Below are 25,352 nucleotides of genomic sequence, written 5' to 3'. Positions count from 1 at the left end.
CACACACGCATTCGTCTCGTCTCGCCATACCTCCGTCTCGGTCGCACTCATCCGACAGGACCCTAATCTCACGGAGACTACTAGATATTAAAGGAAAAACGTACCAGTGCCCGTTGCGCTTCGGAAAACATTGACCAGGGTCTCGAACTGCATCTTCACCGACTTTCCCAGCTTCCCTATCACGGAAAATAGACGAAAATCGCCGTCGTATACGTCAGCAACGGTGTTATCTTCGATGTCGTCATCGGATCCGCGTCGTACGGCCGCCATCAAACATGGCGGTGGCTGAGCCGAGACTGGTCGAACGAAACCAAGGAGAAACAAGTTGTTTCACCGTTAGAACAGAACAGGTTCGCAATAACCGTTTTCGCTTGGAGGTGATAGATAGGTAGGTGGTTATACAGGGCGATACAACCATATGCAGACATTAAACAGCAGAAGAACAACTATAGTCTACTCAAAATAACAGTGAACTCACGTCATCGAGATTGTCTGCTGCAAATTGTAAATTCGTTTTACAGTCAGAAAATATTTTTCTATTTAAAAAGAGATATAATGTTGACTGAACCGAATCAGCCTACAATAGTCGTCCGATTATCAAATATATGCAAAATTCTTCAGAAATATGAATTATGATAACTACTAGGTTATAAACCCGCAAACGTTGTTTTAACGCTTTGCTTGTTTTGATACATTTCCAATCCTTATTACTTTGAATGAAAATGCCGAAGCCAGATAGAACAGATTGCAACTCTAATCAGTTACCTCAAACAGGAACGAGATAATGGAGGCCCCATTTTGCCAGTAACATTCGTTAGAGATGTAACTGTTTAAACTGAGATTTACTGTTTAATAATAATTTGCTTCGGGTTTTGAAAATATTTGTTAGCCTGTTGCAGCTGCACTGAATATTGGTATGGAGTTAAATGAACTTGAACTTGAAAATACTGAAATATGTTTTAAAAAAAATGTAATCTTGAATTCACCGAAAAGAAATCGTCCTCATACGTGGCGGATGACGAATCAAGATCGGCTTGATGATAGTTCTATCTGAGATCAAATATATGAGATATATAATCACAGTGAGTAGTTTTTTTCAATATGAACATAATTTAATACAGTTATTTCATAGGAAACTAGATAAAAAGTATCGAGGATGTCTAATGAAACTTCGAGATTATATATAATATAATCAAGGAAGACTTATTATTTCAATTTGTGTACTTAGAGACACGGATATTTCAGAATGGGAGCGATATACCGAATAGTCACTCACGGCAAGATTATAATAAATATGTCTGCGGTTTATCAATATCTCTGTTCGCAAAAACCTATGGATATGTCAAAGCACTCACTTGATTCATTCCATTACTAAGAATGAAAAAGAGAGTTGATATCTTGAAAAATGAGTACTTGATAATCTGACGTATAACTTTGTGATTGATATATTTAACGGTCGCTATTTTGCTTACAACTACCAAAAGTTATTATATGCAGAACTCACAGATTAATAAGACCATTAAATATATTTAAATACTAATTACAAATTACGTTTTAAGAAGTAATTGAAATACTACCCAGCCCTGCCATGGATCTTTAGTATTAGTGAACAATAAACATGTTCCATTAAAATAAATGCAGTTAAAACAACATAGATTCGCCCTTGTTAAAAAAACCCTTTAACTTCTTTGGAACAGATAATCATACAAGAACTACATTTTTTGAACACATTTTGCGGTTTTCCGTTAAGATTCTGTAAAAAATTTTTACTTGGCCATCAAAAGTGTTATTTGTTCTCTTTTATTTATCATTTATTATGTTGTGTGTATTCCCTTTATTTTTAGTAATTTATTTTTGTTAAGGTATTCTGAAAATTTCATTTTCCTTGTCCTGAACTTTGCTATCTTCTTTTATTTCGCTTTCTCTCTTTACATGCCTTTATGATAAATTTCTTACCTACAATTATTGCTTGATCTTGTTTTTTGATAAATACAAATTACTAATTTATTAATTACCGCTCCTCTTAAGTTGCTTTTGTTCACTTTGCTTTGCCTTAATTTCACTTTAATTTATATGTATGTGATAAAATAATCCAAAAATAATTATGAATATAATAACTAATAATTTTAAATATAAAATTCTTTGGCGTGTTATTTTTGTATTGCTCACATTTCATCACATTTTATTACTAATTTCTTGTAGAGAATAAAATAATATTAGAAACTAAGTATATTCTTTTTTTTTTTGTAAAAAAATCAGTCAAAAATATATCTCTATCCAGGATAATTAAAAAGGGTACCTTCTTGGAAGGAACCACGCGATTTCAGTTCACCTATCTTCTCGATTGACTAAGTATATTCTTTTTTTTTGTAAAAAAATCAGTCAAAAATATATCTCTATCCAGGATAATTAAAAAGGATACATTCTTGGAAGGAACCACGCGATTTCAGTTCACCTATCTTCTCGATTGACACAAAGCATTCATTATTGTTACCAATTATAAATAAATTGCTTATTGTTACTTATTGCTTGATCTTGCTGTTCTTTAATACATAGAAATTATTAATTTATTAATTACCGTTCCTCTTAAGTTGTTTTTGTTCACTTTGCTTTGCCTTAATTTCACTTTAATTTATATGTATGTGATAAAATAATCCAAAAATAATTATGAATATAATAATTAATAATTTTAAATATAAAATTCTTTGGCGTGTTACTCTTGTATTGCTCACATTTCATCACATTTTATTACTAATTTCTTGTAGAGAATAAAATAATATTAAAAACTATGTACACTCTTTTTTTTTTGTAAAAAAATCAGTCAAAAATATATCTCTATCCAGGATAATTAAAAAGGGTACATTCTTGGAAGGAACCACGCGATTTCAGTTCACCTATCTTCTCGATTGACACAAAGCATTCATTATTGTTACCAATTATAAATAAATTGCTTATTGTTACTTATTGCTTGATCTTGCTGTTCTTTAATACATAGAAATTATTAATTTATTAATTACCGTTCCTCTTAAGTTGTTTTTGTTCACTTTGCTTTGCCTTAATTTCACTTTAATTTATATGTATGTGATAAAATAATCCAAAAATAATTATGAATATAATAATTAATAATTTTAAATATAAAATTCTTTGGCGTGTTACTCTTGTATTGCTCACATTTCATCACATTTTATTACTAATTTCTTGTAGAGAATAAAATAATATTAAAAACTATGTACACTCTTTTTTTTTTGTAAAAAAATCAGTCAAAAATATATCTCTATCCAGGATAATTAAAAAGGGTACATTCTTGGAAGGAACCACGCGATTTCAGTTCACCTATCTTCTCGATTGACACAAAGCATTCATTATTGTTACCAATTATAAATAAATTGCTTATTGTTACTTATTGCTTGATCTTGCTGTTCTTTAATACATAGAAATTATTAATTTATTAATTACCGCTCCTCTTAAGTTGTTTTTGTTCACTTTGCTTTGCCTTAATTTCACTTTAATTTATATGTATGTGATAAAATAATCCAAAAATAATTATGAATATAATAATTAATAATTTTAAATATAAAATTCTTTGGCGTGTTACTCTTGTACTGCTCACATTTCATCACATTTTATTACTAATTTTTTGTAGAGAATAAAATAATATTAAAAACTATGTATATTCTTTTTTTTTTTTTTAAATCAGTCAAAAATATATCTCTATCCAGGATAATTAAAAAGGGTACCTTCTTGGAAGGAACCACGCGATTTCAGTTCACCTATCTTCTCGATTGACACAAAGCATTCATTATTGTTACCAATTATAAATAAATTGCTTATTGTTACTTATTGCTTGATCTTGCTGTTCTTTAATACATAGAAATTATTAATTTATTAATTACCGCTCCTCTTAAGTTGTTTTTGTTCACTTTGCTTTGCCTTAATTTCACTTTAATTTATATGTATGTGATAAAATAATCCAAAAATAATTATGAATATAATAATTAATAATTTTAAATATAAAATTCTTTGGCGTGTTACTCTTGTACTGCTCACATTTCATCACATTTTATTACTAATTTCTTGTAGAGAATAAAATAATATTAAAAACTATGTATATTCTTTTTTTTGTAAAAAAATCAGTCAAAAATATATCTCTATCCAGGATAATTAAAAAGGGTACATTCTTGGAAGGAACCACGCGATTTCAGTTCACCTATCTTCTCGATTGACACAAAGCATTCATTATTGTTACCAATTATAAATAAATTGCTTATTGTTACTTATTGCTTGATCTTGCTGTTCTTTAATACATAGAAATTATTAATTTATTAATTACCGCTCCTCTTAAGTTGTTTTTGTTCACTTTGCTTTGCCTTAATTTCACTTTAATTTATATGTATGTGATAAAATAATCCAAAAATAATTATGAATATAATAATTAATAATTTTAAATATAAAATTCTTTGGCGTGTTACTCTTGTACTGCTCACATTTCATCACATTTTATTACTAATTTCTTGTAGGGAATAAAATAATATTAAAACTATGTATATTCTTTTTTTTGTAAAAAAATCAGTCAAAAATATATCTCTATCCAGGATAATTAAAAAGGGTACATTCTTGGAAGGAACCACGCGATTTCAGTTCACCTATCTTCTCGATTGACACAAAGCATTCATTATTGTTACCAATTATAAATAAATTGCTTATTGTTACTTATTGCTTGATCTTGCTGTTCTTTAATACATAGAAATTATTAATTTATTAATTACCGCTCCTCTTAAGTTGTTTTTGTTCACTTTGCTTTGCCTTAATTTCACTTTAATTTATATGTATGTGATAAAATAATCCAAAAATAATTATGAATATAATAATTAATAATTTTAAATATAAAATTCTTTGGCGTGTTACTCTTGTACTGCTCACATTTCATCACATTTTATTACTAATTTCTTGTAGGGAATAAAATAATATTAAAACTATGTATATTCTTTTTTTTGTAAAAAAATCAGTCAAAAATATATCTCTATCCAGGATAATTAAAAAGGGTACATTCTTGGAAGGAACCACGCGATTTCAGTTCACCTATCTTCTCGATTGACACAAAGCATTCATTATTGTTACCAATTATAAATAAATTGCTTATTGTTACTTATTGCTTGATCTTGCTGTTCTTTAATACATAGAAATTATTAATTTATTAATTACCGCTCCTCTTAAGTTGTTTTTGTTCACTTTGCTTTGCCTTAATTTCACTTTAATTTATATGTATGTGATAAAATAATCCAAAAATAATTATGAATATAATAATTAATAATTTTAAATATAAAATTCTTTGGCGTGTTACTCTTGTACTGCTCACATTTCATCACATTTTATTACTAATTTCTTGTAGGGAATAAAATAATATTAAAACTATGTATATTCTTTTTTTGTAAAAAAATCAGTCAAAAATATATCTCTATCCAGGATAATTAAAAAGGGTACATTCTTGGAAGGAACCACGCGATTTCAGTTCACCTATCTTCTCGATTGACACAAAGCATTCATTATTGTTACCAATTATAACTAAATTGCTTATTGTTACTTATTGCTTGATCTTGCTGTTCTTTAATACATAGAAATTATTAATTTATTAATTACCGCTCCTCTTAAGTTGTTTTTGTTCACTTTGCTTTGCCTTAATTTCACTTTAATTTATATGTATGTGATAAAATAATCCAAAAATAATTATGAATATAATAATTAATAATTTTAAATATAAAATTCTTTGGCGTGTTACTCTTGTACTGCTCACATTTCATCACATTTTATTACTAATTTTTTGTAGAGAATAAAATAATATTAAAAACTATGTATATTCTTTTTTTTTGTAAAAAAATCAGTCAAAAATATATCTCTATCCAGGATAATTAAAAAGGGTACATTCTTGGAAGGAACCACGCGATTTCAGTTCACCTATCTTCTCGATTGACACAAAGCATTCATTATTGTTACCAATTATAAATAAATTGCTTATTGTTACTTATTGCTTGATCTTGCTGTTCTTTAATACATAGAAATTATTAATTTATTAATTACCGCTCCGCTTAAGTTGTTTTTGTTCACTTTGCTTTGCCTTAATTTCACTTTAATTTATATGTATGTGATAAAATAATCCAAAAATAATTATGAATATAATAATTAATAATTTTAAATATAAAATTCTTTGGCGTGTTACTCTTGTATTGCTCACATTTCATCACATTTTATTACTAATTTCTTGTAGAGAATAAAATAATATTAAAAACTATGTATATTCTTTTTTTTTGTAAAAAAATCAGTCAAAAATATATCTCTATCCAGGATAATTAAAAAGGGTACATTCTTGGAAGGAACCACGCGATTTCAGTTCACCTATCTTCTCGATTGACACAAAGCATTCATTATTGTTACCAATTATAAACAAATTGCTTATTGTTACTTATTGCTTGATCTTGCTGTTCTTTAATACATAGAAATTATTAATTTATTAATTACCGCTCCGCTTAAGTTGTTTTTGTTCACTTTGCTTTGCCTTAATTTCACTTTAATTTATATGTATGTGATAAAATAATCCAAAAATAATTATGAATATAATAATTAATAATTTTAAATATAAAATTCTTTGGCGTGTTACTCTTGTACTGCTCACATTTCATCACATTTTATTACTAATTTTTTGTAGAGAATAAAATAATATTAAAAACTATGTATATTCTTTTTTTTTGTAAAAAAATCAGTCAAAAATATATCTCTATCCAGGATAATTAAAAAGGGTACATTCTTGGAAGGAACCACGCGATTTCAGTTCACCTATCTTCTCGATTGACACAAAGCATTCATTATTGTTACCAATTATAAATAAATTGCTTATTTTTACTTATTGCTTGATCTTGCTGTTCTTTAATACATAGAAATTATTAATTTATTAATTACCGCTCCTCTTAAGTTGTTTTTGTTCACTTTGCTTTGCCTTAATTTCACTTTAATTTATATGTATGTGATAAAATAATCCAAAAATAATTATGAATATAATAATTAATAATTTTAAATATAAAATTCTTTGGCGTGTTACTCTTGTACTGCTCACATTTCATCACATTTTATTACTAATTTTTTGTAGAGAATAAAATAATATTAAAAACTATGTATATTCTTTTTTTTTGTAAAAAAATCAGTCAAAAATATATCTCTATCCAGGATAATTAAAAAGGGTACATTCTTGGAAGGAACCACGCGATTTCAGTTCACCTATCTTCTCGATTGACACAAAGCATTCATTATTGTTACCAATTATAAATAAATTGCTTATTTTTACTTATTGCTTGATCTTGCTGTTCTTTAATACATAGAAATTATTAATTTATTAATTACCGCTCCTCTTAAGTTGTTTTTGTTCACTTTGCTTTGCCTTAATTTCACTTTAATTTATATGTATGTTATAAAATAATCCAAAAATAATTATGAATATAATAATTAATAATTTTAAATATAAAATTCTTTGGCGTGTTACTCTTGTACTGCTCACATTTCATCACATTTTATTACTAATTTTTTGTAGAGAATAAAATAATATTAAAAACTATGTATATTCTTTTTTTTTGTAAAAAAATCAGTCAAAAATATATCTCTATCCAGGATAATTAAAAAGGGTACATTCTTGGAAGGAACCACGCGATTTCAGTTCACCTATCTTCTCGATTGACACAAAGCATTCATTATAGTTACCAATTATAAATAAATTGCTTATTGTTACTTATTGCTTGATCTTGCTGTTCTTTAATACATAGAAATTGTTAAGTTATTAATTACCGCTCTTCTTAAGTTCTTTTTGTTCACTTTGCTTTGCCTTAATTTCACTTTAATTTATATGTATGTGATAAAATAATCCAAAAATAATTATGAATATAATAATTAATAATTTTAAATATAAAATTCTTTGGCGTGTTACTCTTGTACTGCTCACATTTCATCACATTTTATTACTAATTTTTTGTAGAGAATAAAATAATATTAAAAACTATGTATATTCTTTTTTTTTGTAAAAAAATCAGTCAAAAATATATCTCTATCCAGGATAATTAAAAAGGGTACATTCTTGGAAGGAACCACGCGATTTCAGTTCACCTATCTTCTCGATTGACACAAAGCATTCATTATTGTTACCAATTATAAATAAATTGCTTATTGTTACTTATTGCTTGACCTTGCTGTTCTTTAATACATAGAAATTATTAATTTATTAATTACCGCTCCTCTTAAGTTGTTTTTGTTCACTTTGCTTTGCCTTAATTTCACTTTAATTTATATGTATGTGATAAAATAATCCAAAAATAATTATGAATATAATAATTAATAATTTTAAATATAAAATTCTTTGGCGTGTTACTCTTGTACTGCTCACATTTCATCACATTTTATTACTAATTTTTGTAGAGAATAAAATAATATTAAAAACTATGTATATTCTTTTTTTTTGTAAAAAAATCAGTCAAAAATATATCTCTATCCAGGATAATTAAAAAGGGTACATTCTTGGAAGGAACCACGCGATTTCAGTTCACCTATCTTCTCGATTGACACAAAGCATTCATTATTGTTACCAATTATAAATAAATTGCTTATTGTTACTTATTGCTTGATCTTGCTGTTCTTTAGTACATAGAAATTATTAATTTATTAATTACCGCTCCTCTTAAGTTGTTTTTGTTCACTTTGCTTTGCCTTAATTTCACTTTAATTTATATGTATGTGATAAAATAATCCAAAAATAATTATGAATATAATAATTAATAATTTTAAATATAAAATTCTTTGGCGTGTTACTCTTGTACTGCTCACATTTCATCACATTTTATTACTAATTTTTTGTAGAGAATAAAATAATATTAAAAACTATGTATATTCTTTTTTTTGTAAAAAAATCAGTCAAAAATATATCTGTATCCAGGATAATTAAAAAGGGTACATTCTTGGAAGGAACCACGCGATTTCAGTTCACCTATCTTCTCGATTGACACAAAGCATTCATTATTGTTACCAATTATAAATAAATTGCTTATTGTTACTTATTGCTTGATCTTGCTGTTCTTTAATACATAGAAATTATTAATTTATTAATTACCGCTCCTCTTAAGTTCTTTTTGTTCACTTTGCTTTGCCTTAATTTCACTTTAATTTATATGTATGTGATAAAATAATCCAAAAATAATTATGAATATAATAATTAATAATTTTAAATATAAAATTCTTTGGCGTGTTACTCTTGTACTGCTCACATTTCATCACATTTTATTACTAATTTTTTGTAGAGAATAAAATAATATTAAAAACTATGTATATTCTTTTTTTTGTAAAAAAATCAGTCAAAAATATATCTCTATCCAGGATAATTAAAAAGGGTACATTCTTGGAAGGAACCACGCGATTTCAGTTCACCTATCTTCTCGATTGACACAAAGCATTCATTATTGTTACCAATTATAAATAAATTGCTTATTGTTACTTATTGCTTGATCTTGCTGTTCTTTAATACATAGAAATTGTTAAGTTATTAATTACCGCTCTTCTTAAGTTCTTTTTGTTCACTTTGCTTTGCCTTAATTTCACTTTAATTTATATGTATGTGATAAAATAATCCAAAAATAATTATGAATATAATAATTAATAATTTTAAATATAAAATTCTTTGGTGTGTTATTTTTGTATTGCTCACATTTCATCACATTTTATTACTAATTTCTTGTAGAGAATAAAATAATATTAGAAACTATGTATATTCTTTTTTTTTGTAAAAAAATCAGTCAAAAATATATCTCTATGCAGGATTATTAAAAAGGGTACATTCTTGGAAGGAACCACGCGATTTCAGTTCACGCATCTTCTCGATTGACACAAAGCATTCATTATTGTTATAAATTATAAATAAATTGCTTATTGTTGCTGCCGTTTAATGACCCTCTTTAAATAGTATAGAAAACATTTTACACAATATTACATATCCTACGTACATATAACAAATGTTACGGATGTTCAGGACATATGTTAAATATGAAATTATTTCTTCTCGAATAATCAGGATGATTTTCATTTCATATTAGCTCTCTAATTACCCAGTTCAAAATGTAGTGTTCCTCAATTTCTCTTTATTTATTGTTAGAATTCTAATTACGATTAAATCGTCATAAAATATTTCCTGGTACTCTTCTTGGGAGCATTGAAACAAATTATTTTCTATTCCTTCTTCAATTTATAGAACCGAATGTTTCTGCTAATCTTATTTATTTTAATCAACTCTTTATCTATTTTTTTAACTATTTTGCTGTTTGCAAGTTTAATATTGTGAGTTTTGGTTTGGTATTTTTCTGATTCTTTTAATTTCTTTTTATTTTCTGATGTTAGGGCTGTTTTATTTATATTACAGGATATGAGATGAAAAACGATTATTTATTGATGAATTGAATTCAATTACTATGGCCTACCATAGTAAAATACATTTTTTTGGCAAATTTTTTTTATTGAACTTCAAGGGTGATACACTGATTATAGCGACCCTCCAACTTTTCGATACCATTTCTGTAGTACGATTTGTCCTTTGATACAAATTAGGCCTCAGTTTCGTCGATCACCTCTTCGTTCGACGAAAATTTCGTTCCAGCGAGCATTCTTTTAAGATCTGAGAACAGGACAGTCGCTGAGGGCCAGATCTGGAGAAGACGATGGATGAGAAAGCAATTCGAAGCCCAATTCATGGATTTTTGCCATTGTTTTCACGGACTTGTGATACAGTGTATTGTCTTGGTGAAGCAGCACTTTCTTTTTCTTCAAATGCGGCCGATTTTCGGCGATTTAGTCCTTCCAACGGTCCAATAACGTTATATAATTGTTGCTGTTGATGGTCCGTCCTTTTTCAAGGTAGTCAATGAAAATTATTCTATGCGCATCCTAAAATACAGACGCCATAACCTTGCGAGCCGAGTGTTGTGTTTTTCCGCGCTTTGGAGCGGGTTTATCGTGTGCAGTCCACTCGGATGACTATTGATTGGACTTCGGAGTGAAATGATGGAGCCATATTTCATCCATTGTCACACATCGACGCAAAAACTCGGGTTTATTACGCTTAATCATCTTCAAACACTGCTCCGAATTATCAACTCGTCGTTGTTTTTGGTCAAAAGTGAGTTCGCGCGGCACCCACTTTGCACAGAGCTTTCTCATACCCAAATATTCGTGAATGATATGAAGTACACGTTCAGTTGATGTCTTTAGAGTGTCTGCTATTTTATTTAATTTCAATTTACGGTCATTCAAAATCATTTTGTGGATTTTTTAAATGTTTTCGTCGACAACAACCTCTTTTGGGCGTCCACTGCGTTCACCGTCTTCGGTGCTCATTTCACCACATCTAAACTTAGCATACCAATCCTTGATGGTTGATTTTCCTGGGGCAGTGTTCGGAAACTCGGCATCAAGCAAAGTTTTTGCTTCAACTGTATTTTTTCCCTTCAAAAAGCAATATTTTATCAATACGCGAAATTTCATTGTTTTCTCTAGACTAATGATCCGACAGCTGTCAAAGTTATACACGCATCTTTTGAGAGTTAGGGCTAACTATGGATTTAATTCTATTAATGTCATCTATGTGTCATGCCGGGGACTTTTCAGTTGACCTGTTACCACAAATGCTCAAGAGTTCTCCAGTACGTAGTATGATGATCTTTTGGTGTTGTATTTTTTGTTGTTAAGTTGTTAAAACATGTTAATTCTAAATCTGTTGAGTAGCTCGCTTCACAGGCAACCTTCGTACTACTTTACACAGGTTTTAAAGAATGCGTTACTTAACAATTAATCAACAGTTCACTTCTTTCTTCTTCTTTGTAATTTTATGTGTTTTTTTTGAGAAAATAATATATGAAAATAAAAAGCAAAGCAATCTAACTGTTATTCAGTGTAACTTACTAATACTGAAATTAAGTACAGGAATATTAAAACATATTTCGCCGTATTTTTTTCATTGTCTATATATTTTTTCAAATGATGAATAATCTTTGGAATATAGGGTAACCTAAAAACCCCGAATTTGTACCTCTATTAGGACGTCTTGAAAAAGGTTTAGGGTAAAGCGTTGTGCCATAAAAGCCGAACTATAATAAAAAGAAATATATAATATTTGAAAAATGGGATCCATACATCACGCTCCCTCCTTATTTTTATATGTATGAATTAATATCCGTCACTGCGTTATAAAAATTGTGTATAATGGAATGTTAGTCTACAAAAGACATATACAATTAAGTTTTTATGGCAATTAGGTCCAGCAATCAACTAAATAAATAGATTTTGTTTTGCGTTTGGCTATTCCCATGTTGTTGGAACTATTAAAGCGTTATAGCAAGCTTAGTAAAACGATTAAGAATAGTATAACCTTAATAAAGTTATATTTTACATTTTTTAAAGGGAAAACATTAATGTGTCGGTTTTATTCGAAGGTATATTCAGATTTGAAAAAAACCCCAACATATATGCGAGAATTACATTCATTTCAATACAGATACAAAATTCGAAAATAACAAGAATCGTCTGTTTACAATGTATTTAAGTTTTCGCAGGCAGCTTTTTCAGATTCATAATATAAACATTAATTAATGCATTTTTAATTTTAAGAATACCAATTAATTTTAAGTCTCGCGAACATATGTTTGAAAGGTTGAAGAGTGGAAGAACAATGCAATTTTATTTAGAAATTTAGGTAAATATACTATTTCTTCATCAGATCTGCCTGCTTATTTATTCTTTTTTGAAGTATATTTTAAGTAAGAAATGTGGACTAAAATTTAAGGATTAGATGAATGGATAAATGAATAAAGTAATGAAAATAAGTATATAAAGTGAAACTAACTTTATAAATTGCAGAGATGGAACATATAGGACAAAATAGAGGAAATTATGAATTATCTAGAGTAATTTGGTACGTTGATAAATTTTAAAGTGTTTAACGATTAATGCAATAAACGATATAAGGATATGATATTTTATTATTTAAATCTATTATTAATACTTAAAATTATTTTCACTACTTACATTATAGACTTGAGCCTTGAAAAGGCAATAGTTCATTTAATGATTGTAAATACATTTTCATTAATAAGCATTTCTAAATTATAAAAACTAAAGTGCCTAATAGTGTTCGCTATTGTTTTCCTATACATGCAAAAGTCTAAGAATTATTTTAGAATTGCTTTATTAATATATTTCCTAAGAATAATCATAACAGGTTAATTGAAAAGTCCCCGGCCTACCATAGTAAAACAATTTTTTTTGGCAAAATTAGTTTTTTTATTCAACATAATTCCCTTCAAGGATGATACACTGATTATAGCGACCCTCCAACTTTTCGATACCCTTTTTGTAGTACGATTTATCCTTTGCTTCAAAATAGGCCTCAGTTTCGGCGATCATTCATATATATCAAAATAGGCTTCATTCGACGAATTTCTTCCCAGAGAGCATTCTTTTGAGATCTGAGAACAGGAAATAGTCGCTGGCGGCCAGATCTGTAGAATACGGTGGATGAGAAAGCAATTCAAATTTCAACTAATGGATTTTTACCATCGTTTTCACTGACTTGTGACACGGTGCATTGTCTTGGTGAAGCAGCACTTTCTTTTTCTTTAAATGCGACCGTTTTTCGGCGATTTCGTCCTTCAAACGGTACAATAACGCTAATAGTCGCTGTTGATCCCAAAATAGAGACGCCATGAACTTGCCAGCCGACTGTTGCGTTTTCCCACGCTCTGGAGCGGGTTCATCGTGTGCAGTCCACTCCGATGACTGTCGATTAGACTTCGGTGTGAAATGATGGAGCCATGTTTCATCAATTGTCACATATCGACGAAAAACTCGGGTTTTTTACTCTTAATCCTCTTCAAAACTGCTTCGAATCATCAACTCGTCGTTGTTTTTGGTTAAAAGTGAGCTCGCGCGGCACTCACTTTGCATAGAGCTTTCTCATACCCAAATATTCGTAAGTGATATGATGTACACGTTCAGTTGATGTCTTTAGACTTCAAAAAATAAATAAGGAGATAATATTTTTTGAAGTCGATTCAATTTTGTTCTTTAAAACATTTTATTATTAATTGTGCAGTAATGAATAAGTTAATAGATCATTTCATAATTACAAATCCCTTTATTTAAAAAGTGTCTATTTTTCATTATAATAATAAGTTAATATATTTTAACATAAAGACATATATTAAATTAATATTATATATCAAGTTTTAGTAGCTTAACATCATTTTAAAATTATTTTCTTTAGTGTAGTATGGCAGTTACTTGATTAACTTGTATAAAATGTTGTATAAACAACATGTATAAAATACACACACAGTTACATGTGATTGGTAGGTTTAACAGCAGGCTAACAGAAACTGGAGTTTAGGGTGGCAAATTACTTATAATCTTACAGAGAAAAAAAATTATTTGCCTGAGGAAAATGAGTCTTGAAAGTTTAATAGAACAGAATTAATAGTTAGGTCAAGAAAAGCTAAACGCATTAGATTTTTTTATGTATATAGCCAGAACTAAAGAACATTGTTGATTCAACGATATAACTGATGATTTTGCGAATTTAAAATCTCGCAGAAAGTAATGTAAAACTTAATTGTTCATTGTCGTTGACATCATCAACCGAATCGTTAACAGATAATGTAATTTAGAGATATTATTTGTATTGTTTTTAAACTGTAAGTATAATAAAACATATTTAACAATGTTTACCAAACAAACATAAACATTTATTGTATAAGCTGTTTTTGTATATGTAATTTTATAGTATACCTTACGCCAGCTAGTACTACATGATCGCACTTTTCTTAGCTCAGACTATACCCAAAAACTATTTCTTGTAAAAATGTAAAGATAATCTAAGAACTGATACAACTATTACTTAGTTCGCAATTAAACTAATAATGGGAACTAGTTTACAAAAAAAAAAGTAATTAACTTGATTGGGAACTAGGATATTGAATTGCAGAGGTCAGTAATGGCTTGCAAAATTCGAATGGCTTACTGGTAGCAGGATACAGTACTCCACAAATATCTCCGTATTTGGCCGATGATGGGTACAGTCCATCAAGTCAAAACAACAAAAAAAAACCTGGAATATTTAGATTTTGTGTTACCTTAATAACCCTACAGTAATTATAATTAAATTGTTATGCTATTCTTGGTGGTTTAACACACATTGCTTTTAAAATATGGAAGAACAAGGGTAAGTGCTGAATGTAAGATTAAATTTTTAAAAGTTATAAAATCCAAATAGCATCAATTTTATTTATGGTGGGAATCTTAGTTGCCAAAATGATAGCAAGAAGAGAGAAGACAATGATTTTTGTTCTATTGGAAGTAGTCAAGTCATTAATGAGGTTTGTCTATCAAGAATAGTAGCAAGAATTGTAGTAACTGGTAATAATTAGACATCTATTTTAAAAATAATATATTTTACTAATGATTTAAATTTTATTTTATAGGTAAGATGTAGCTAGAATTTATTGAGAGTGAAAGTCGAAGAATGTGAAATTCAGAGATTCAGAGAAGAAGAATTTAGACACCATTTTTCTAAGATGTAACAGTATACAGTGATACTATGAAATAATTAAATTTGTTAACAAACGTAGACCTGGATCAAATAAACAAAATATAAAACTATCGACGACACCTTAATGATCTCATGACAAGGAAAATACAATGCATTATTATATAAGAGTACAGCTAAATACGTTATTGTTTTGTAAAAATAATAATGTATTGACTGAGATTTCTTTCAGCTTAAAAGTACGATAATCCATTCTAGGTTAGTAAATGCACAATATGTTAACCGAAAGCTCGAGGTAGTCAATTCATTAATGGGGTTTGTGGATCAAGAATAGTAACGATCATAGTTGATCATATTTGGAGATTTTTAGGTAAATTTCACTGCTTTCAACTATATGGGTGGCTTTTTCATATGGTTATAACTATACTGGCAGGGTTTGATCCATTATCTATACAATCTTGGACTTTTTTTTAATTAAATGGAGCTCAATGGATAAATCCGAAGATATTTGTGGAGTAATGTATCCTACTGGCAGTAAATGTGAAAAATCTGCCTCTGATGCGCCAATATATTTTTTGCTAAATTTTCAGGAAATTAGACAGTAAGTAGCTTATAAACGGACTGGTTCCTTTAAAAATGGTCGTATTATAGATGATTAACGTCTAAAAGGATGTTCGAAAGCATCCTTGATTTACTGAAAGAGACTCAGCTGAATTTTTAGGCATTTTACTAAGCGCTGAGTGCATTGTTTGAAGAGATATTTCGGGTTTCAAAAAGTTATATGGCAAAAGACGGCGCATATTCACTAACAATGTAACAGAAACACGCCAAATACCACTTTAAATATAATTTAAACGTTTTCTGTGTTGTTTCATCATCATGGATGGATAAGGTTACCACCATGATAATTAATGAAAATAAGACGCTCTTAGAAGATCACCATATGTGTCTCAACCATTCATAGATCCAACATTCTCCCCATTCTCCTCATTGGGGGAGTTGACGATGATTGATATTCACTGGTGGACATGTTCTTCTACACAGGGTAAACAGGATTTTGTTTCATTGACTTTAATGCGCCATGTTTTCAACCATAATTGTATTTGATCCAGGTGGATTTGTAGGTTTATTGATGCTGTGACTGGATCTTTATGGGATGCCAAGATTGCTGTGTCGTCTGCGTATGTTGCCACAGTAGTTATTTTTGTGGTGGGCAGATTGACCGTATACAGAAGATACAGTACTGGACCCAGTACACTACCTTGCGGAACTCCTGAATATATGGGATTTAATTCGGTATGTTTATCGCCTTGATTTACAATAAAATGTCTATCAGTGAGATGCGATTTTAGTAACTGATAGTCCGGACGAGGGAGAAGTTTCTTTAGTTTAACCTGCAAGCCCGTATGCCATACTTTGTCAAAAGCCTGAAATATATCTAGAAAAGCAGCCGAACAATATATTTTGGCATTTAGGTCAGTGTTTATTTTGTTTACAAGTCTGTGCACTTGTTCTGTAGTCCCATGCTTATTGCGAAACCCAAACTGATGTTCTGGAATAATTTTTCTTTTTTCTATTATATAGTTTAGCTTCAATCAATAGTATATATATAGTTCAACTATACATCAATAGTTTCTCGAAAAATTTCGAGATTATCGGCAATAAACTTATAAGCCGGTAGGAGGTCACATCTTCTGGTATTTTTCCTGGTTTAGGAATCATTAGTATTTTAGCTACTTTCCAGATGCTAGGCCTTTCTGTTTTATAGCCTTTTCTGATAGTTCTTTTAAAATTTTACCAGTAATTAAGTCACAACCAGGAGCTTTTTTAATACTAATCTTTCTCATTATTGTTTGTTTACCTTTTTTGGCCGTTAATTTCTCGTGCGGTAAGTCCATTTGAAATGGCGAATCCAGAATGCTAGTAATTTTATTTTCGACATCTTTATGTAGTTGAGACTGGAAAGGTTTAAAAACATTTTTTAAGTGTTTTGAGAAAATGTCGGCCTGCTCTTTATTGCTCCTAGCCCAATTATATTCGCTTGTTAATTCCTCAAGCAGAATCAGCTAAATGCCTCGGCATCCATCCGGTAGAAAACGTCAGTTAGAGTCTAACAACACTTAATATTGACAAGGCTCAATATAACATATATATATATACATATATATATATATATATATATATATATCTCTATATATATATATATATATATATATATATATCTATATATATATATATATATATATATATATATATATATATATATATATCTATATATATATATATATATATATATATATATATATATATATATATATATATCTATATATATATATATATATATATATCTATATATATATATATATATATATATATATATATATATAAATAAATCTTTACTCAAAATTTTTTTCTTTTATTTCTTGATGGAATGTGACTTCACGTTGTTATATAACGTTACTTTCTAAAAAAACTAAATATTTAAAATTCAAAGCAGTTTTCCACAATGCAAATAATCTAAAATAATTCAATTCCGCACAGAAAATCAAATCAATAAATAAGTATTCCGGTAACTTACATGGCGTACGATTACTATTGTCAAAGAGAAATTCTTGGAGCCAACATACTTCCTATTTAGATAGTATTATCGATAATATCCATTCACGCCACGGATAGAGATAAAACTCAATATGTTTATATTTGATTAATTTAATTATTTACTTAGTTGTGCTTCAAATATTACGATTTTATGGTGTTACATAATAGTAGCCGTTTAAAAAATCCGAAATTGCTATGGAATAAGTAAAAAACGTTTTATATAAAATCAACTTGAAACAACAGTTTAATATTATATAAATATTATATAGTCTATTCAAAGTTTTTTTAGTAATACCTCGTGGATATTTGCGACGTCGAAACATTACAATGTTGCCGCTTTAACTCTGATTTTTAATTCAGTTCGGCTTTGACATACAAAAACATTCTAATCTTAATAAAATAATTGAACAAAGTTACCAAATATAATTTATTTTTACATTGTACTATATCTAAAAACTGCAGTTAATTATACAGCCACAATAATTTATATATAGGTAAAAACCTGTTATCACTATTGCTTTCAAGAATTTTCCATACATCTGACAGCTGGTCACCGTCCGGTTGTCAGATATACACTAAATTATTCAAAATACTAGGTGTTATTATTACAGGTTATAAACCGGCAAACATTATTTTAGCCCTTTATTTGGATAAATTTTAAATCGCTCCATAATATATCATATTACTTTGTTTGAAAATGCCGAAAACAATAGATATTCGGGGCCACAAATTGACTGCGGCCTTAATAGGTTATTTCGAAAAGTAAAGAGATAACGGTGGCCCTCTTTTGCCGGTAAATTCCGTTAGTGAGGTAATTATTTATGATATTAAATAACATAAGTCCCTACAATTTTATTGAAAATTTGAAATTTAATAAAATTATTTTAGAGAAAATTTTCTCTCTGGAAAGTATACATAACCGAACTGGGGACATGCAGCATTTTGAGGGATGTAAGACATCCTTTCACACCTTCTTACAGGACATTGGGTTTAAATGGTATAAAGATAACCCTCGGAGAGGTTTAATGGAACTTCCAGACATTACCTTAAAAAGAATTAAATTAAAGGCATAAAATAATATAAGAAACTTGAATATTTCAAGATGGTTCATTGTGGCACTCTTGGCAAGTAACAAAAAAAGTGTAAAGACAATAAGAATTGATGGAAAAAGGTAAACGTTACAATAGCATTCAATTGGGTTTTGTTGGTTATTATATTTATTAATAATTAATTGTAGATATATTGCTGGTTGAGAAGTTGAACCATAACAGCTTCGGTTTGGATGAACTCGATAAGACATCAAAGGAGGTAATTGATAAATGGTGGAATCGTGAACATGTTTAAGACATATAAGAAATTAACAGTTTAGTGATTGAATAGGACAGTGAGTCGTAAAGTGAAAGTGACTGAAGGAAACTTTCAGGATATGTGATAATGCTGTGCACTACTGGGAATTCCTGAGACAGAGTCATGAGAGTGGAAACAACTAAAAGTATGCACATAATTAATTGAATAAAACTGAAACATTATATTGTAGGGTGTGAATTTGTGTGTACAGATAAGATTGTAATTGTTCAAAATTAAACATAAGCATTAGGTTAGAACATATGAGTAGAGAATGAATACTAACTGTTTTGTAGATATGGTAAATGCATTAGACATAATTCAGTGATTAATTTTATGAAGAATGGCGTACACAGGTAGTAGCAGAAGAAATAAAAAAAAATACAGTGGTACCAAGATGACTTGCAAACTAAACACACCATCGAAGGAAACAAGAACTAAACGTAAAAAGTAAATATGCTCTCGAATGAAAGTAAAATACGTTTCTCAGATATACAATTGTTAATTAGGTGGATTAATCCTCCAGGGGGATAACACTGCATAAAAAAACGCGCCTAGAAACTCTACCTTATGGATGGTGTGGAAAAGAGTTCAATGTAAACAAAACAAATCTAACCTACAAACTATTAAACCTGTGTTCTTAATTGTAGTTTTAAGTCCTTCGATAATATATGTATTAGATTTCCTATAATGTTAAAATAAATTGTATTTGATAACATTTTTGTTTAACTCTTTTATTTAGAATTTTCTTGTATGTCAACGCCAAACTGAACTAAAACTCAGAGTTGATGTGGCAACATTGTAATATTTTGACGTCAAAAAAACCCACGACGCATTACTCAAAAAACTTTGAATAGACTATATAAATGCTATTTTTAACAAAACGTTGAAAAAAATAAACTACACAATAACTACAACACTACAACTACACTATATAATGTCTAAACAAACTGTTTAAATTCCATGAATCAAATTATGACTAATATAAGACACTCTAGATTTTTACATTGTTATAACCTAGTAAAAATGTCATCACTGTTATTGTTGATTATTAAGAAACAATGACCTATCAAGGCTCTATATATTACAGGAATGATATTTAAAGAAAATGCAAAAGAAAAAGGAAGTAAATCTGTAAAATCGCGTTACAAATGATGACTAAAAGCTAGTGTTTAAGATTCAGCAAAAAAACGTGTTGTCTCTTTGAAACTTTTCATAGCATTTTCTCATATGACGCCTTTAAAATAAGGTTTGCTTAGATTTGTGAATCTTAAAGTTGTAAAATTCTTGAAAAATCTTTGCTCAAGATGAGATAAATGATTTGTTTCTTAAGCGGATTTTAAAACAATTTAGTTTAAAAGAATTTTTTTGTTCAGAAAGTTGAATGAATTGCTTCATAAACTACAAGCATCACAAAATGTTTACTTAAGATTATTTGTAGATTGTAAATAAATTAAAATACTATACAGTTTTTATTTTATTTGTTTGTTTTGTTTATTTTGTTGTATTATACTTGTTTGCCTCACATTTGTCAATAGATGTGGCTTAGGCAACTACTCCAAGCTATGGCGAGAGATGGATTTGTCGAATATTATAGTAATTGCTGTTTATTTGAAGATAAATGTTATACTTGAAACAGAAAAGCGTTTTGCTCAGGTTGAATACAATATCTTTTTATCAGTTTCGACATTACCAGACCCGTGTTTCAAAAACCTACATTTTAAACAACTTGACGCATATGTAAAAGCAATTTCAAGAATAACAAAATTTATTTCATAATATAAAACAGCAGCAATATGAAATAAATTCCATCTATATGTTAGAGGATGAAGATAACTGACGGTGAATTTGACTTCTGGAAACACTAAAACAACATATAAAAACACTCACATATAAATTCGAGTTCTATAGCTGGTACAAAATACATGGCTTAAACCTTTTTTTAATACAAATTTTATACAACATGATAAGAAATTATATAATCGATAAATTCTTGATTGAACAAAAATTACTTTCGGATATATTTACACTTAAAAAAATATAGATATGATATCAGAGTTGTATGTATTTGAAATACAAAATACAAAATATTTTTAAGTCGTGCCTTTGAAATATTATAAAATATTTTTAACAAAAAAAAAATGAACCAACTTAAATAAGGAAGTCACTAAAAAGTAAAAAATAATGAAACTTTTAGGTTATGTTATATGGCTCAGTGAATGGAGGTAAAACGAACTGAAACAGTGGTGTTCACATTATGTGACCGTTATTTATTGCCAATATAAAAAATTAAGAAAATACAAAATAGATAAAATGAATGGCTGGCAGCGGTGTTACATGTTGACGAGGCTTGGGGGCAGTTGATAGTGGCACGTGTAAACCAAAAGATGGTCGATTGTTGAGTCATTGGAAACACCCTTCAATAACATCCCAGATAAACGTCTCGGGGTTGCCAGCTATTCGTTATCGGGTTCTAGTTGGCGCTGCTGGCATCCCGCCCGTGTTTAACATCTGGGATTATATCTCGGGTATTTTGTAGGCCGTTATTCCACTATTCAATTTCAATTAAATTACGAACAAAACAAATCTAATTTGTTGCTCGGCACCAACTTCAAAGTGATCGGTTGGTAGTAGTTAATATAAAATTGTAGATATATTTAGGTTGGTATAAAGCTAAATGCTGTGTATATAGTAGAATATAAAATACGTGTAGTAGATAGGTTACATAAGGGTTTTGTTTATTTTTATTTAGTTATTACAAAGATTATTATGAACATACTTTATATTAAAGTATTTTTTTTGTGTTAAAAATCTAAGATTGATTATTTTTTAATTTTTAGTGAGCTCCTTATTTATTTTTTGAAGTCGGTTAAATTTTTTTGTTAAAAATATTTTATTTTTCTTTTTTTAGTGTTAGATATTTACTCAATAAATTACGCAGTTATTTTATTATGTATTACAATGGGTAGGCCAAGTAAACGTGCAGCCTTTATGAGAAAAAATAGAAATAAAGAAACAATGATTGAAAATAAGGAAAGCTTCAGACTCTGGGGTCTGCTAGGTAGTCTAGGTGATTCGGCACATGTTTTAATCGAACTAGAACAACAAAAAGTCGTTGCTTTCGTCGGGAATCGAACCCGCGACCTTCGCATGTGAGCTGAACGCTCTAAACCATTACACCATAGAAGCAGTTGATTGCGATATTTCTACGACTGTTCATATGATATGGTTAGTGCTTAAAAAGCAAACTAAGTGGTTATTACATTGAACTACTTCCGATCGGTTAAAAGTCGGTTAAAAATACAAATTACAAAATACAGTAAGGTATTAGGTTATGTAAGTATAATAGAATGAATCGAACTCAGCCAGTAATAATCAATAAAATAAGAGTTTCCTTTCAATAATACTATATTTTTAAAAATATTGTTAGACAAACAGCCTTGTATTCATTCTCAGAATTAAACCTGCCAACTAAATCAATCTTTCTAGAGATTCCGATGAGCACATAGTTGTGTTATATTGTATGAACATATTTTTATATTTGGATGCCATTCAAAGTAACTAAAAGTAACTCCATTTTTGATGTATGCGATTGGTCACTGCCCCTATTCCCAAAACTGTAAAATCATCTTCATCACTAGTATTGTTTTCAAGTTTTTTATTTGTAATTAGTCTATAAGACATAAAATGCAAGATTTTGAGTATTTGCTTCTCATCTGTCATGATTATTTCTTGCAAACAACGCATTTTGTAACTAGAGAGGTAGCATGGTGCCGAAATAACACCATTTATTTCAGGCTCTAGTTTAAACAACTTATTAAATGTTCTTTCTAAGAGCTCTTTTAGTCATCGTGCAATAACAGAAAAATGCCTCAAACTGCAAACAAACAATTTGGTTCTCGAATTCCAACTGCTGCACTGAATGTAATATAAAGCCCTGGATTTAATTACCTTTGACGGTGGTTGACTTGGACGCTATTGATTAATGTGAAATTCCTTCATCCAGTCAAAATTAATACATCACGACATTAACTTCCGGCATGGTAGAAGTATATGTGGAGTAAATTTGTACACAGAAAATTCGTGGAAATGACCGTTTAAGAGCGAAAATGATAATTGACAACTCTAAAGGATGATCTCATAAATTAATCATAATAAAATAAGATTGATAAATGTACTGCATGTTCTGATAGGTTTATATATATTTTAAAACCAAAGCCAAGAAAATATGTATTTGAAACACTAACTATAAAATACATCAGGATCAGGTATTTGAAATATCTATTACAAATACCAAATATGTATTCCTATTTGCAAGTAATTCGAATACTGCCCAAACTTATATCGATAAATCGATAACATGCGTAACCACTGTATCCTTAATCCTCATTATCAAAATGTCCGTCTATATCTGCTTTTGTTCCTAAAAAATTGTGTTTATAAATATTCTTATGTATTCGTTTATCTAATACGGTGCCCTTGAAACAAAACTATATTAAGTAAAGAGGTATTTTTCGCTAATCATTTTATATAAATCACTGTCACGAAAATTTAAAATGCCTTTCTTCTAATTCTCCGACCCAAAAACCAAAATTTTACATTAAATTTAATTTGACAAGAATGAAAAAGTTCAAAATGCTATATAATAGTTCTAATTAAATATTAAACATTATGATATAAATATGATTGATAAGTATTCAGGAATATTTTCAATTTTCAAATAAATATTATGGCTTTAATTATATTTCTTCAACAATTTAAGCTAGAAAGAATATGAAAATCCATTCCCTACTTAGAAGGGCCCTGCAGGTAGGCATAGGAGGTTCGACACAAATGATTATTATTACATTTGGTTCTCAAAAAAGGTATATACATTATTTAAACAATTCTTTAGAATATTATCGTAATTGTTTGAGGTGTATATTTTTTCGTGATACTCTGAAATAAATCAGAACTTTTCCCAAACATTTTAAAGAGCAAAAACAAAAATAATGGAGAAATTATGACCGACGCATTATTCTATCGTATAGAACTTATCCGCATCCAAAACCGTCAGATTCGTTCGTGACGTCATTTTAAATTAGTTAAAATCTTTTTTTATGCCAGTGGTAGCGTCTAAATCACCTTCTTCGATCGTGCATCCGAAATAGTAATGGGTTTTATGTAAATACTGACGCTTGTGCAGTGTGAAATCACTAGACTACGTAATTGTACGGATCGTTTTGTTCGAGAAACACACGAATATATGCTTGTTTAAATGACAATGACTCATTCAGCGTGATGCCGAGAAAATATTCTAAAAGATTTAATTACCAAATGAGGTGTCAGTTATTGGGCATTAAATAAATCTACGGTAAACGTATCGTTCGTTAAAAATGTGTGTCTTGTGGGTAATTAGAACCAAACAAAACTTTCAAAATATACGAATGGTACATGAACTTGTGATAGAATACGCAAGATGACTATTTTTGAAAAAATACATATTTACTTTACCGGTAATAACAGTTATTTTTGTAAAAAAATGGATTTGAAAGAAGAATTGACGTTTGAAATAGATTAGTGATTTTAAATGCGCGATAAAATGTTCCAAATCCGCGAGTGACGTAGTTGGTTTGAGGTACAGGTCTTATTTATTAATTATTTTAGTAATTTTGTGCATAATTAGACATTCTAATATATATCCATGGTGTTTTTAATTTAATTATAAATTTTTTTAATTATTACTTTGAATAGTTCCACAATCTGCTCAGAGAGTTTGTTATGTTTATATTATGTACACATGGCATGTAGAAAATGACTT

At 29.0% G+C, this 25,352-nt stretch overlaps 1 protein-coding gene and 1 long non-coding RNA gene across 2 annotated transcripts in view; both read right to left on the bottom strand.

Moving 5' to 3' along the window:
• Btk29A (tyrosine-protein kinase Btk29A) overlaps positions 1-25,352 on the bottom strand; it is a 122,167-nt gene that overhangs the window by 48,417 nt on the left and 48,398 nt on the right. The window lies entirely within an intron of this gene.
• Positions 13,373-13,898, bottom strand: LOC143204662 (uncharacterized). The gene is made up of 2 exons (XR_013007652.1): positions 13,624-13,898; positions 13,373-13,568 (listed from the first exon to the last, which is right to left on the bottom strand). It is a non-coding gene; the product is annotated as an uncharacterized LOC143204662 (long non-coding RNA).

Source organism: Rhynchophorus ferrugineus, unplaced genomic scaffold, assembly GCF_030347505.1.
Source record: "Rhynchophorus ferrugineus isolate W39M unplaced genomic scaffold, kcgeb_rfMv2 rfM11, whole genome shotgun sequence".
NCBI classification, from domain to species: domain Eukaryota; kingdom Metazoa; phylum Arthropoda; class Insecta; order Coleoptera; family Curculionidae; genus Rhynchophorus; species Rhynchophorus ferrugineus.
Note: the sequence above shows the minus strand (reverse complement) of the source record. Positions and strands in the feature narration are given on the sequence as shown.